We start from the raw sequence: 14,960 nt of genomic DNA, 5'->3' as shown, positions 1-14,960 counted from the left end.
AAAAAGGTACGGCAAAATTTCAAAGGGATATTCCTTATGGGTAGACAAGTAAAAAAGTGCATATGCCCATATGTCGGGAAATGCATCGCTACAGATTTACGGACATTGAGGCGCCTGATGGTGTGAAATAGTCACATTCTGGACGCCCCTCAATGTTTCTCAATTTAAACCTCAGGAGGTGCGGTGGTTCAGTGGTAGAGCGTTCACCTCCGGTGCTTGGGGTCCCTGGTTCGATCCCAGATCCCTGGTTCGATCCCTTTGGTGTACAAACACCGTGCTCGTGGGTTTTCTCGGAGTTCTCCCGTTTCCTCCCACGTTCTTCATCCCACCATTTCATTCATTTCTCATAATCACCGTCTCCTTTAACCTAACCGGCATATCCGTGGAATGTAAAACTCAAAGATTTTATTTTACTTTATTTTATTTCATTTCAATTTAAACCTCAATAGGTCAGCTTTTAGTTAAGATAGAAAGATCCTTTAAGAAGACATTGATACCAAAATTATCTTCCTAACTTAATTAGGAGCTGAGCTATTGAGGTTTCAATTGAGTCACATTGAGGGACTTCCAAAATGTGACTTATTTCACACCGTAAGGCGGCTCAGTGGTCGTAACTCTGTAACGATGCATTTTTCAACATATGGGCATATGAATTTTTTTCTTTTTTTACTTATCTACCTATAGAGAATCTACCCCTGAAATTTTGCCGTACCTTTTTTTACACCCTGTACATATTTTATGAATATTCAACTTTACTTTCATTAATTATTAACATATCTAATTGGAAACCAAAGTCAAGCTAGGAGGACGCTTGTAAATATACGTATAGCCACTACAATATGCAAAGAATCAGTGATTTCATTCTAATAGCTTAAGGAATGTTTGTCTTGCATTACTGATAGACTGTTGATTGGAAAATTGAATTTTACGGGGCAGCAAGAGCATTATCACATTAAAAAGTTAAAGCTATTTTGATGATGGGAAGTATTAGTTTTCAAAAGGAGAAGGGATCCAGAGAATGGGGAATGGAAAAAAAGGTAGAAAATCAATTTAGCAAGACAAGGAGAGCAAACAGAATATATCTAAAGCTCGAGGAAAAAGGAGGAGGAGAGGGAATTCATTCAGGGGCGAAGGGGGTTCCATTGACAGTATGCATATATATATATATATGAACTAGATGAATCTTGTTATACTCTGGACATATGGTAACCAAGTCGAGGCAGTCCCGAAGCGGGCACTAATCCCGAATACTCAATATTGAATTTTCCACGTCAATGGATCAGGATTTCGTTGAGGATAGGGGAACGGGGAAACAGTTGGCTAAAAAGAAGGGTAAAAAGGGAGTTTTGGGTCAACTTTAATTTCCTAGCACCACTGTTCAACGCCTTCTCTATCAGAGGGATAATGTTGCTAGTGGCAAGTTAGCCGCAGTTACCACCATTTTCTGCATCAATTTTCTCCCTTCTCTCCCCCCTAAACCCTGATCCCAAGTTGCTCATCTGCACACACACACACGCGTACGCCCCCCTTGTGCATACATACTAGATGTGTAAATGCTGAAACAATTACGGAACTGCGCCTTGGATTATGGGCCTTCCCAGATACACTCGCTCTCTTCACTCACTCAGACAAGTCACTACCGAGTAAATCTCCAACCTTCATTCTTCCCGCCAAAAAGAACAAAAAGTAGATCACAACTGATTTTTAATTCCCATTATGCAATTGGATGGTGGGAAAACTAAGAGAAGGGTGTTCGAAAGACACGAACTCGCGGGAGATTTGGGATTTGGGAGGCGGGGGTCTGGGGGACCGGTTAGAGCGAGCAAGAAACTGACAGCTTCGATAATTTTCTATCTCTTGCGCTCTCCTGTCTCGAGTAACAAAAACCTAACTTTTGATCTCAATGAATATTCCTATCTCGCCCAGAAGTCTGCATGGACTTTTTTTCCTTTCCTTTGCCTGCCGGTAGTGCGCGAAGAGATGTTGATGTGGTTGACGGGTCCAAGCCAAAATGTTGGAAGTGAGATAATGTAGATTTTGAGCTATACGCTACATAGATTCCTTCTTCGCTTTTTCCATCATTCCACCCCTTCTCTTATAACCGTTTCACTCCAACTCTGTAATGTTTGGATAAGCATTTGACATTCGCTTCGAACTGCCGGCCGGGTCGGATGGTCGGAAAACTGAATATTTATGATTCAAGAACCCGTCTCCACTCACCTATCCCCTTTTCTAAAAAAATGTAGAAAAATCATGCTTTCTAACACCAAACCGCGCATAGTACCACTACTGGCTTTGTTGGTGATGGCGGGAATGTATATGAACGTATTTTGAACAAGACGAAAGATATTCATTAATTTGTTTTCCTTTTACTTCTTCGCATATAGTTTTCATGAAAAACTTTGCGTTTCTCATCAGAGTACATGTATGGTTAAAATACATTACACAGTACAGTAGCCAGCAGAAAACACATATCTTTTGTTTTTCGTGTTCTTTTTTTAATCCTTTTAGGATTTCCACTTTTTGAGGTAAATTTGTCTTTCACTCAAACAGTTATTGCTTCCTTAATGTTTATCGTAGGATCATGGTTTATACCTATTTCTTTTTCTTATTTTCTTTTTTAAAGGATAGAGCATACTTTCCAACGGAACCACTAGCTTGTCCGTGTTATACACCATAAACGGGAAAACTGAAAAAAAAGGGAGATTTTTTTGAAATGTTTGCACCTGACCCGGGCTTGGATTCACGTAGGGATTTTTTTATTTAGAAAATACGTTGTTACGTACGTAATATGTGTGCAAAATTTCAATCTTGTACCTTGAAAACTGAGGTCGGGAGAAATTTTTGAAAGTGTGAAGGTGAGTCATTTTTCGTATATACATAACAAAATACTTCAAAAATGCACTGCGTCATTATTATTTGACCTAGAGTCATGGTTCAAATGCCATTTTCTTCAGTATAAACAAGGCCTTTCTAACGGTACCATTCATGTGTTCATATCATACACCTGAACCGGAAAAATTGGCATAAACCGAAACATTTTCTGAATATCCAGCCAAAAGACTTTTTCCCTCTGGCCCGGGCCTGGGTTGACGTACGATCTGAATTTCAAAAAATGCGATGTTATGTACATAATACGTGTGCAAAATTTCAATCTTATATCTTGAGAACAAAGGGTGAAAAAATTGTTGGAAGTCTGAATTTTGGCTCTATATACACATATATACACATAAATATACAATAATTAACATTTTTTTCTGACCAGAGTATGCATTTCTTTATTAAAAATAAATTATTTCGTAACAGTTTCCATAACGTAACGTTATCTTCCTCAGATGTTAATATGATACATTTTAACGTCTGAGGAAGATAACGTTATGTTATGGAAACTGTTACAAAATACTCTGGTCAGAAAAATGTTAATTATTTAAATAATAATTCCAGAGTGAACATGGAGGAAGTTACATAAATATACATATAAAAAACTACCTCATTACTATTTGGCCTAGAGTCATGGTTGAAACGTTATTTTCTTCAGTGTAACGGGCTCTTTGCAACGGTAACATTCACATGTCCATACCATACACCTGAACCGGAAAAATCGTAAAAAACTTGAAATTTTTCTTTAAAAATCACCCCTTCGGAACACTTGCGCCCCTTGGGCCTAGCCCCAGTTCCACGTGTAGGGATCTCAAAAAAAAAAAAAAAAAAAAAAAAAAAATAGAAATACCCAAAGGTACACACAATTCGTATATAAAGTTTCAATCTGATATCTTGAAAACTAAAGGCGTGAAAAATTTTTGAAATTTGCTTTAAGAAAAAATTTTAAAAATCACGCCGCTTTGCCCCCACTTGGCGCCGCCAAATTGACCATCCGGTTCCAAAACGCATCTAATGTGTTCTTTGGTCCATGCTTTACTTGACCAATAATAATAATTAAAAAAAAAGGGTTAAATACTATTTCAGAACCTAAATAAGCGGTCAAAGAAGATATTATGCCATGGTAATAAAAGTTACCAAAAATTCTAAAAGGGTTAATAACTTCGGATCATTATAATTATTACCATGCAGAGATTATCACCTTTAATATCATTCCCTTGTACTCTTCAACCCCTCCCTCATTTTCTTCCTTTACACCTTCTATCACATTGTTTAGAGTAAAATTTCCTTTAAAACAATCCAGAAACTAGTTCCTTTTCCTGTTTTTAGTTGTTTCCAGCGTCTTTTTCGTTTCCTTCCTACTATTTCTACACATTTTCACAGTGTTTTTCCATTGTATTTATCTAATTATTTGCATTCTTCTCCACAGTCCATGGTACTAAGATTGTTAATAGTTTTGGGCAACTTTTTAGTTAACTCTTACGAAATATGTTCTCCTTCCTCCTAAATCTTCTTTCGACATCCCTGTCCTTTTTGTGATTTCTTATTCACATTTCGGCCTTTCACTGATAACACTCTCTACCAGTGGTACACCTACGTGGGGAACCACTGGATCCGGATCCTCCCAAAAGAATTTCCTAGCTCAACATCCATTTGTACATTTTCTCACTAAAACTATATTTGTTTAACAGGAAAATGATTGATGTAGCATGAAAATTTGATCTTCCACACTTCACCTGTGCTCTTTCTCTTATAAAAATAACCTAGTTCTATCATTTTTTCCCCTGTAAATATAAGTGGAAGTATTTTACAATTACTTACCGTCTTTTAGGGTGCAGAATAATTCCTGTTCATTACTACACAGACGTAGTGGCTTATAGTATTGTACCCCGCACCGAAGTTTTTACTCCTCTCACCAAAACTTTCCGAGCACCCGCCTCGTTGGTTTTAACTTTCTTGGAGTAGAAAAAAAGTGTGTTTTTATTGCTTGTTCTCGACGAGAGTACGTTAATTTTAATTTAGAGGAACTTGAAAATTATCAACTTTCTTATGTAATAATATTATGAATAAATATGTCACTGCCTATTTTTCGGGTTGTTCTTTATGGTATTCTAGTCACAAAAATTATAGTTAATATTCCAAATGTAAGTAAGGATATTTAAATGAAATAAATATTGAACTATAGTACAATATGCTTGTTAGAGATTCGTTGTGATCCTAAAATTTCAACATTTTAGAAACCTTGTTTTGAGTCACTTCACGCATTACAATCAGTGTTTCTTCCAGACCTATTTTTTTGGGGGAGCACTGCCACCCATCGGAGCTCTGAGAGTGCCCGCCGGAGCAGACCAAAATAATATGTCTATTATATAATAATAAATAGAATAGTATCAGCAGTGTCCCCCCCCCCCACGGAACATTGTTTCTGAGAGAAACACTGATTACAATCAGTGTAAAAACAATTCTGAAAGCTATATATATTTTAAACTGAAATATTATTTCTTTTAAAAATAAACGTAAAAGGACTAAAGCAGCGGTTCTCAAACTGTGGTCCTCGAAGTATGTCCTTGTGATCCTCTTAGTTTGAATATTAGTCCAAAGAAAGACAGAAAAACAAAATTTAAACGAGTTCTAGCTTAAATTATGCTATAATTGGAAATTTCAAATAAGCATAACGTATTTTACAATTGTATAGTTAAATTATACAATTTAATAACAAAGATTATACGTATACTAATCTATGTAAATAAAAATGAAAGTGACCATGTTTGTGAGTTAACAACTCTTGAACCACTCAACTGATTGCGATCAAATTTACCTCATAAATGAGGTTTGGGCCTGGAATGATTTATACCATTTCACTTTGACTGTGCAACTTAGAGAACGGGGAGGTGAAGATATATATTAAAATGATCGAAAATGGCCTATATTAGTGTAGAATCCATAGTTTTTGGGATCGCTGAGATGAACAGTGACACTTCCGGTGCAGTTTAAATCCAAATTCAGCCGACAATATTAATGTTTAATTTTTATTGATATAGATTAATTATTATTTTCTGATTTTTTATTTATATTTTCTTTGTTTCTATCGGCTTGAGAGCACTTCAGTAATAGTAAAATGTGACTGACTAACGGAACATATTACTAACTTTTTTTTTTTTCAATTTTAACCCAGCGAAGTGTGTAATTGAAACTAGTAGCTGATGTAGAGGTATTAAGCCAACGTCTAGCCGCACTGGAATATCACTTCTCTTGAGATCGTCCAAATCAAGCAGTGCTCCATCTGGTAAGAGAAAAGATGAATGATCGTTCGTACTTACCAGATGGTGTGTTGGCATTGGGGGGTTCATCCAGAGTCGTGAGGATAATTGGGGAGCTACCTGAAAGAAAGAAGTAGCGAACGCCAGTCTAGAAAGCCAGCATTAGTGGAGAGAAGGGGTGCTAACCAAACAATCGTTTCAAGTGCTACAACCTGCCTAAATACCCTAAATTTCGCACTAGTTCTTGTGCCAGAAATTTTCTTTTTTAGGTATATTATTATAAAATGCCCTTAATGGTCGTCAATTACTAGAGAAACAAATGTATTTTCTTCTATTACCAGAGGGTCCCGCGTGGCTCAGTGGTAGAGAGTTCACCTCTGGTGCATGGGGTCCTTGGTTCGATCCCAGCTCTCGCCAAGTGAACTTTGTGGTGGACAAACACCGTGTGCATGGGTTTTCTTGGGGTTCTCCCGTTTCCTCCCACTTTCTTCATTCCATAATTTCCTTCATTTCTAATCACCAACGTCTCCTTTAGCCTAGCCGGCATAACCGTGGGACGTAAAACATAATATTTCACTTTTTCTATTAATAGCAACATAATATTAATGAAATTTTAATTTAAACTATTACATAAAACTAGTATTACTTTATAAAACATAAGTATACTAGTGTAGTAACATATGCTCAAAACAAAAAAAAATGATAAAAAAAGATTTGCTTTTGAAGGAGACAAGAATGAGATGAACCGTATAATATTCTAACTATTAAAAAAGTGGTACCCACTTTTAAAAAGTTTGAGAATCGCTGAACTGGAGGAAGTAGGGCAAAAGCAACGTCTGTATGTGTTTCTTGTGAAACACTCTGCGTCACGAAACGAACACCTAATAATATTGAATCATAATTATCATCATAATCCTATATATATACATATATTCACCACCGTAGTATAAAGAAAAGGTGCAAGTGGAGTCTTCTAACGTAAGTGCTAATTTGTAGAGGAAAATCTTTTCATGGTTATACCTTTATTTTCTTCCTCCTTTCGCAGTCTATATTTTTGTTCTGCTCCCTCGCCACTAAAGCCAGCCACTCACTCATCCATTGGAGATAATTTATTACCTCGCCTGGGCCAATGAATAAAAAGGCGAGGCTCCCACTAATACAAGCAGAGCAAAAGGCATTGGTGATTAATTTTGCGGACGTGAAGCTATCTACTCGAAGTTTTCCCTTTCGCGCTCTTCGCTACTTCTCCAACGCCATCTTCTGTTGGAATCTTTTTGGACAAAGTTTGCATAATCATCCTCCTCGGATCGTTTGTGTTGTCTTTTAAATAATTTATGGGAAGGCTCGCTCTAGCTAGCTTCAGAAGCTCTCTCTCTTCTTTTGTTTTTTGATGATGCGAAGAACGAACACCACCAAATACTACTGGCTTCTTCTGTACTACCACTACGTAGTTCTTTCTATCATGATACACCCGGCCGTTCCGCCGTAATCCATCTTCAGCCTTGAAGACAGATTGCAGAGGAGATTTGATACTACAGGAAGATGTGAAAATTTTGTAAGGTATACACATCTAAAAGGAATCACTACAGAGGGTCGACATGTAGATATTTTTATAAAGGTGTTTCGTTTAGCAAAACATCTTTATATATTTATACTCTGTCCGTATGTCCGTTATTCCGTCCGTCTGGGAGAGTGATAATTAATTTTGACCAGGGTGTAGACAGAGAAGGATCTAGAATGCAAAAACTGACAAGTGAGGAAGATCCAGAACCCAGAATATGATAGATATATCATGAGTTACTATAAACTTCAAAAATATATATATATATATAAATAAATGTTTAAATTATTTTTGTTACTAAAAAACTGGGGGGCCTAGATCCCAGGCCCCGGACTAGATCCGTCACTGGATGTAGAGGATCAAAAGCTAACGGAAATGGTAGAAATCAACCATTTGCATTTTTAACGTTGATCACTGTAGACAAAAATGATAATAGATAGTAAATCTTTCAGTTTAACGTCCCAGGCCATTAAAGTTAAGGGAGATGGATGATTAAGGCAAATGAATGATGGAAAAATTGGTGGAATGAGAGTATGGGAGGAAACGGGAGTGCCCCGAGAAAATCCACGGAGATAATAGATAGTGATAAGAGTTTTTTGCAATCGATTAAGTGTACCAAGAATATATTCCATCTCCATCCTTAAAATCCTCTACGGAAATCGAAAGTGGTAGAAATCTGCTACCACTTCCGATTTCAATATTCATTGAGGAAATATCATGCTATACAAACCAAACTCCGTCACGTGGTGTACACGTGATACTGTTATTTGTTTTCTTTACCGTGTTCTCATACTTTAATTTAACAGAAGATTCTAAAAGTATTGTTCCTTATAGTCCGGATGAATAATAGTTAAGCCAACTTTCGGTGTCTTTGAGTTCTCGATGGGTTGGGTTTGATCCCCGCTGTGTATATATTCTCCATTAATCTATAGGACGAAACCATAGGACGTTAGTTAGACTCTTATAAAACCATTGGCGGCTTGCGAGGTGAGCCATACTAGTAAAAAAATTTAAGTTTTATCACTACAAGCTACGGGAAGAAACTTTACCTAGTATATACCTACTAATTCATGTATGGGGCTACAGCTTTTTGAAGCTGCATGTATTTTTTTTTTTTCAAAAGGTCCAATATATTTCAGTCAAAAATTTTGTTGTAGGCCTTATATCTGGAGAACTACATATAGTGCAGCCAAACTCAAACTATCACTTAACTCAGTATGATGTGCTTATTCAGTAAAAATACGAGAACTCGATTTAGGGGTCATTTAAAAAATTTCTGGATCCTGATCCAGAAACTAATTATTGACGAAGATCGCAATCTTTTGATGCATTTTTTTTATCATTCCTAAAATTCTTGGCCAAGATCACAATGTTTTGATCCATTTTTTAAAATAATTCCTAAAATTCTTGGCCAAGATCGCAATGTTTTGATCAATTTTTTAAAATCATTCCTAAAATTCTTGGCCAAGAACACAACGTTTTGATCCATATTTTAAAATCACTCCTAAAATTCTTGGTCAAGATCACAATGTTTTGATCCACTTTTTTAAAAATCATTCCTAAAATTCTTGGCCAAGATCGCAATGTTTTGATCCATTTTTTAAAATCATTCCTAAAATTCTTGGCCAAGATCACAATGTTTTGATCCATTTTTTTTAAAAATCATTCCTAAAATTCTTGGCCAAGGTCACAATATTTTGATACATTTTTTAAAATAATTCCTAAAATTCTTGGCCAAGATCACAATGTTTTGATCCATTTTTTAAAATCATTCCTAAAATTCTTGGCCAAGATCATAATGTTTTGATCCATTTTTTAAAATCATTCCTAAAATTCGTTTTAACATAGCTTATAGCAATAAAATTTTAAATTTTGACCATGTGGCTTTCCTCAAGAACAGTCCCTGCATAAAACTAATAATTTTATCAACCGAAAGACTGCATATAACTAATAATTTTATAAATCTTCTGACACTACTTGAAAATTATTTATTATTCTTATTATTATAATGTTGCTTTATTAATGTTGTAAAACAAACCCATTTTCCTCCGGTAGACCTACTGTCTCTGTCTGTGTTGCTAGGCTTGTTGTTTATAGATTTTATCATTCCTTTTCAGTACTAATGATACATAAGACGATACCTTCAGTTTTAAAGTAGAATCCGAATTGAGTTTGTATCCGCTATCACGAATCGAACCCGAAACCACATACATGGAAGATACACACGAACGAATTCGCAATTTACTTGTGAAAAATTATACTGTATATATTAAGTTGATTAGCAACACTCGAATTCACAGTGGATGGTTTTTGATCATACAAAAATTTGAATTGTGAAAATTTTTGATGTGGTAGAATTTTCTGTTTAAAAATTTGTAAAAAAATTACTGTCCGAACATTTTTACAAATAAGAAACAATACTTCAAAAGAAAAGACCATGGAACAAAATAGGGGCGGAGCGTTACAGTAATTTTTAACACTGTCCACAATATGTTTTTCTTATTAATTATTCATGCTGTACATTGGAATCAGACCGTTTTACAAGCTTTCAGAGAAAGGCAGAAACAAACCTCTCATAGAAATTAGATGCTGTTATTGCCTAATGGAACACGGCCCAATGTTGTTAGATGAGAACTACTCGACATGAAACATATCCTAACTAATCAATTGCTGCCACTTCATCAATTAAAGGGGTAATCAGATGCTGCTGGCAGTGTTGTTTATCAGTTATGTAGAACATAACAGATGAGTATCTGTTGTAGATAGAATAACGATGTTCCGGATGATTTATATGTGCAGAACAATGTTTCTCTACATGATAAGTTCCTAGCTAAAAGTTTTTTTTTTTAAATTGTTCAAATTACAAATAAATGATTAGATAGATATATCTATGATAAAATATACCAATCACATGATTAGACTTTCATTTATTTTTTAAACTTCAGATCGAAGTAGATGGTTAAGGGACCTTATGTTAGATAATCTGTTTTATTTTACAGGATTTTAAACGACTAACGACTAACTGAAAATCATGCAAAGTTAAGGTAAATAAGAAGAAAACCAAAGTGATAAAGTGCACAAAAGCAGGACAAGAAGGAGCAATCGGATGACTAGAGGAAGAGAAAATCGAACTCATTAAGACGTTTCCTTATTTAGGAAGTCTAATATCCTCAGGTGGAAGAAGTGAAAAATATGTAAGTTCCAGAATAGCGCAGGCTAAACAAGCATTCAATAGGAAAAGAGGACTACTAACATCAAGAAATGTGTTGTTGGACGTTCGTAAACGATTTATTAAGACACTGGTATGGAGCATGGCGCTTTACGGATCAGAGACGTGGACATTGAGAAAAGCTGAAATATCCCAGCTGGAAGTATTTGAAATGTGGTGTTGGCGCAGAATGAAGACGAACCGAAAAGAAAAGGAATGAAGACGTACTAAAGGAAACTAATAAAGGACGACAGATCAGAAGATAACAGGAGAAAGAAGAAACAGCATGCTTGGTCATCTTATTTGGCACTCCGGTTGGATCGCCGTGTTGATAGAGGGAAAGGCAGAAGGAAAACCAGGAAGAGGAAGATCAAGGATAGAATATGTAGATGCAGTTAGAAGAAGAGACCTTATCAAAGTGTAAAACAGCTCTTCCAAGGGAGAGAAAAGTTTTAAAATTTCTAAGTTGCCCACCAACCTATGGTTGAGGAGAAAAGAAGATCTTACGTGATCAGCAATCTGTAAGAAACCTTATATTAGGGGAATATTAATTGACATATATACATAGCAGTAAATATGTGTGTAATAAGACCAGTTTATTATACCCTGTTTGGTATCCCTAAAACTAATCCTAATTTTCAACCTATTCCTCTTTACTTCTGCTTAATAATTCAAGTTTTTCATTACCATTTTTATCTAATGGGGAAAATAAACAGTTCTATTGACTTACGTTATCTGACTACGCTAGTAAATGGGCTAAATTCTGTGTTGGGAGGAGGAATCTTGAAATAAGACAAGACATACTACTTGGAATTAACGTCGATTACTGCCGCGAAAAATGCACATCAATTAATGATAACATCACTTTTGAGCTTTCATTTGACTGGCTATCGTAATTTTGACAATATTGCACTTTCGTGTTTTTGGTTCCCTGGTTCCCTGTTCCCTGCAAGTGACGGGTTACATTTAGACTCAAAAGATTAAGAGTAAAGCAGATACAGTACAAAAAATATTGGAATTCAGATTTGTAAGAAATTACTGTTACGTTCTGCTCTGGCATTCATATTCTTTTAGAATATATTATCATATATAAGCAATGTAGGCAAAACTTTAAACACAGATAAATTGAACTAATTTCCAACTAAATTTGGGTAACGTCAAAACTCCAAAATTCTAATCTCCGAAATGACGTGAGCGTAATGCCGAAAGGATATTATGAGCTTCACGTTGACTGAGCGTGATGTCTAGAGAGTGTGAGCATGAGGTTGAATGAGTGTGATGTCGATAGGATGTTATGAGATTGAAGTTGAGTGAGCGTGACGTCAAAATTATGTTGTGAGCGTGATGTCGAAAGGATGTGAGCGTGATCTCGAAATGACGTGAGCGCGAAGTCGAGTGAGGGTAATGACGAAAGGATGTTGTGAGCCTAAGGTCAATTATGTGTGATGTCGAAATGATTTTGTGAGTAATGATGTTGGAGCGAGTAATGATATTGAAATGATCCTGTAAGCGTGAGATTGAGTAAGTGATGTTAAAACTACGTTGTGATCATGATATTTTAAAGGATGTGAGCGTGATGTCGAAATAATGTTCTAAGCTCGAAGTCAAGTGATTTGTGATGACGAAAGGATGTTGTGTGAGCCTAAGGTCAAATGAGCGTGATGTCGAAATGATTTATAAGTGTTTGAGTAAAAGTGATGTCGACCTTGAATGTAAGGTCGAGTGAGGTAACATAGGATGTGTGGCGTGAGCGTCAGGTTGAATAAAGTAAGGTCAAAGTGCGCACATTTAATATACACTTATGAGTTCAAGAAGTAATCCGGATATGCAGAAACCCGGATAATTAAGTCAATCATAAAGAAAGTTGTGTTGGAAAATAAATATTTTTCTAAAATTGTTTTCATTTAATAAAATATTAGGCCTAATTAATGCATGTAGAAATGAATTCTTTGAATGTTCTTAGAATACGAGAATGAAGACATACAGGATCTCTGAAATACCAACTTCGAATTATGCAAATATTTACTTCAAAAATTTTAACTAAACATAGATTCTAACGTTGGTCTAAGTAATATTTTTTAAAATACATTTTTTAGAAGGAATACATAAGGTTTGCATTTCAATAAGCCTTTTTTCCTAAATGTACTTTTTCCTGATGTCAATTCAAATACTTGGCGATCCGGGTTACTGGAGTTCGGATAATTGAAGTATACTGTACATTACAAGAAGAACGTATTTAAAATGTGTATCTGAATTTTAGACAAATAGGTAATTTTAGATTTTACATAATATTCCTTCTACTATTACTTTACTATAAGTTACCCAGAAGCACATGCGAATAGTAAGAGTGTGCTTAATTTTTAAAGAATACATAAGATTATCGTACGTACTTTTATTCTTTAAATTGAACTTAGCACCCCAGGTACCAATTGAGTAAAATGAAAGATTTAGATTAGGGGGTTATAACAAGGAAGGACCATTTATTTAAAAGGATATATATATATAAAAAAACTAAGTTTATTTTTAGAGACTTCCCTTAAAGAACAACTCAACCCTTCGGCCCTTTGCAAAACTTTTTTTTTTATTTTTTATTTTTAATTCACAATGTTCTTCACTTTTTGAAGTTTGTTTCCCAGACATATTCTTGATCTTCCACCGCCTTTCTTTTCCTTTTTCACCCTCCGTTTTTAAAGTTATCTTCAGACTTACTAAAGTGTTCTTTTGCCTCTCCCAAGGAAATTGTATAAGATTCTACGTGTATGTGTGTGTGTGAGAGAGAGAGAGAGAGTGAAAGAGAGAGAGAAAGAAAGAAAAAAGTAGGGAGCCTATGGGAAACATTTCTGTTTCAGAAAAAGAGAACTAACTCCTCGAAGCGATCAAGTAGTTTGTTCAAGATTCTGTCAAACAATACAGAATGAGAAAGGAAGAGAGAGAGAGAGAGAGACAGAGAAAGAGAGGGATGAGAAAACGATGAACAAGGAACGAAATATTTCCAATCTTAAAAAAGTTATGGGAGGTGGTAAAATTTGAAGTGCGTTCCAATACAGCACTAATAATAATAATAGTAATAATAATAATAATAATAATAATAATAATAATAATAATAATAATAATAATAATAATAATAATAATAATAATAATAATAATAATAAGACCAGATGTTTAGGCATTAAGAAGCTGGAAAATAGGCAGATAAATAACCATTTTTAATATTAAAAAATAGGCAGTTAAATAGGCACTAAAATGTAATTCGAAATAATGAAGATAAATATTTAATACAATTAAAAACTAAATTCAAGTCACAGATAATGTTCAAAGAATATAAACATATCTGTTTGTTAATATTTTTACTGTATATATGCTATATATAAAAATGAAGCTTGAGATATATTCCATGTATATTTTGTAAATACAGTCTCTACAGCACTTTATCACTACACAAAATAGTCCAAATTTTATACACTTTGTCAGTATACACAGCAGTCCAAAGCTTTGCAGCACTTTATCAGTACACTTAGTAGTCCAAAATTTTAGGCTATATCTTATCACTACAAACAGCACTTATATTTCTCGGAAGAGGCAGAATAATTTCTTGAAATACTAAATTATATATTTTACCCCAATAAAGTCTTATTTTGAACAAAATGCATACAAGAGGCAACATTAGGCACTAAAACAATTATTTAGGCAGGAATGGGCAAAATAAGCAAAATAAAATTGACTTATATTGAAACTATAACCCCCCATATAAACTTTAAAACGTTACTTTTGATCATATCTTTAATATTAAAGAATAGCCATTTTGCCTAACATCCTGTCTCAAATAATAATAATAATAATAATAATAATAATAATAATAATAATAATAATAATAATAATAATAATAATAATAATAATAATAATAATAATAATAATAATAATGTGCTTCAAGGAAAATTTTTTGTCCAAAGATGAAACATACAGTTTATACCAACGGATAGATTTTGTTGAAGTGTTCAAGTAGATATGAGTGAGCGTAAATCCCCCGTTTGGGGTAGGATAGCTGTTCACC

At 34.7% G+C, this 14,960-nt stretch overlaps 1 long non-coding RNA gene across 4 annotated transcripts in view; it reads right to left on the bottom strand.

Moving 5' to 3' along the window:
* LOC145692931 (uncharacterized) overlaps positions 1 to 14,960 on the bottom strand; it is a 1,320,660-nt gene that overhangs the window by 903,993 nt on the left and 401,707 nt on the right. The gene's annotated exons all lie outside the window — the stretch shown is intronic.

Source organism: Thermobia domestica, chromosome 8, assembly GCF_964235325.1.
Source record: "Thermobia domestica chromosome 8, izTheDome1.hap1.1, whole genome shotgun sequence".
Classification (NCBI taxonomy): Eukaryota; Metazoa; Arthropoda; class Insecta; order Zygentoma; family Lepismatidae; genus Thermobia; species Thermobia domestica.
The sequence above is the reverse complement of the archived record's forward strand: the minus strand, read 5'-3'. Positions and strand labels throughout refer to the sequence as shown.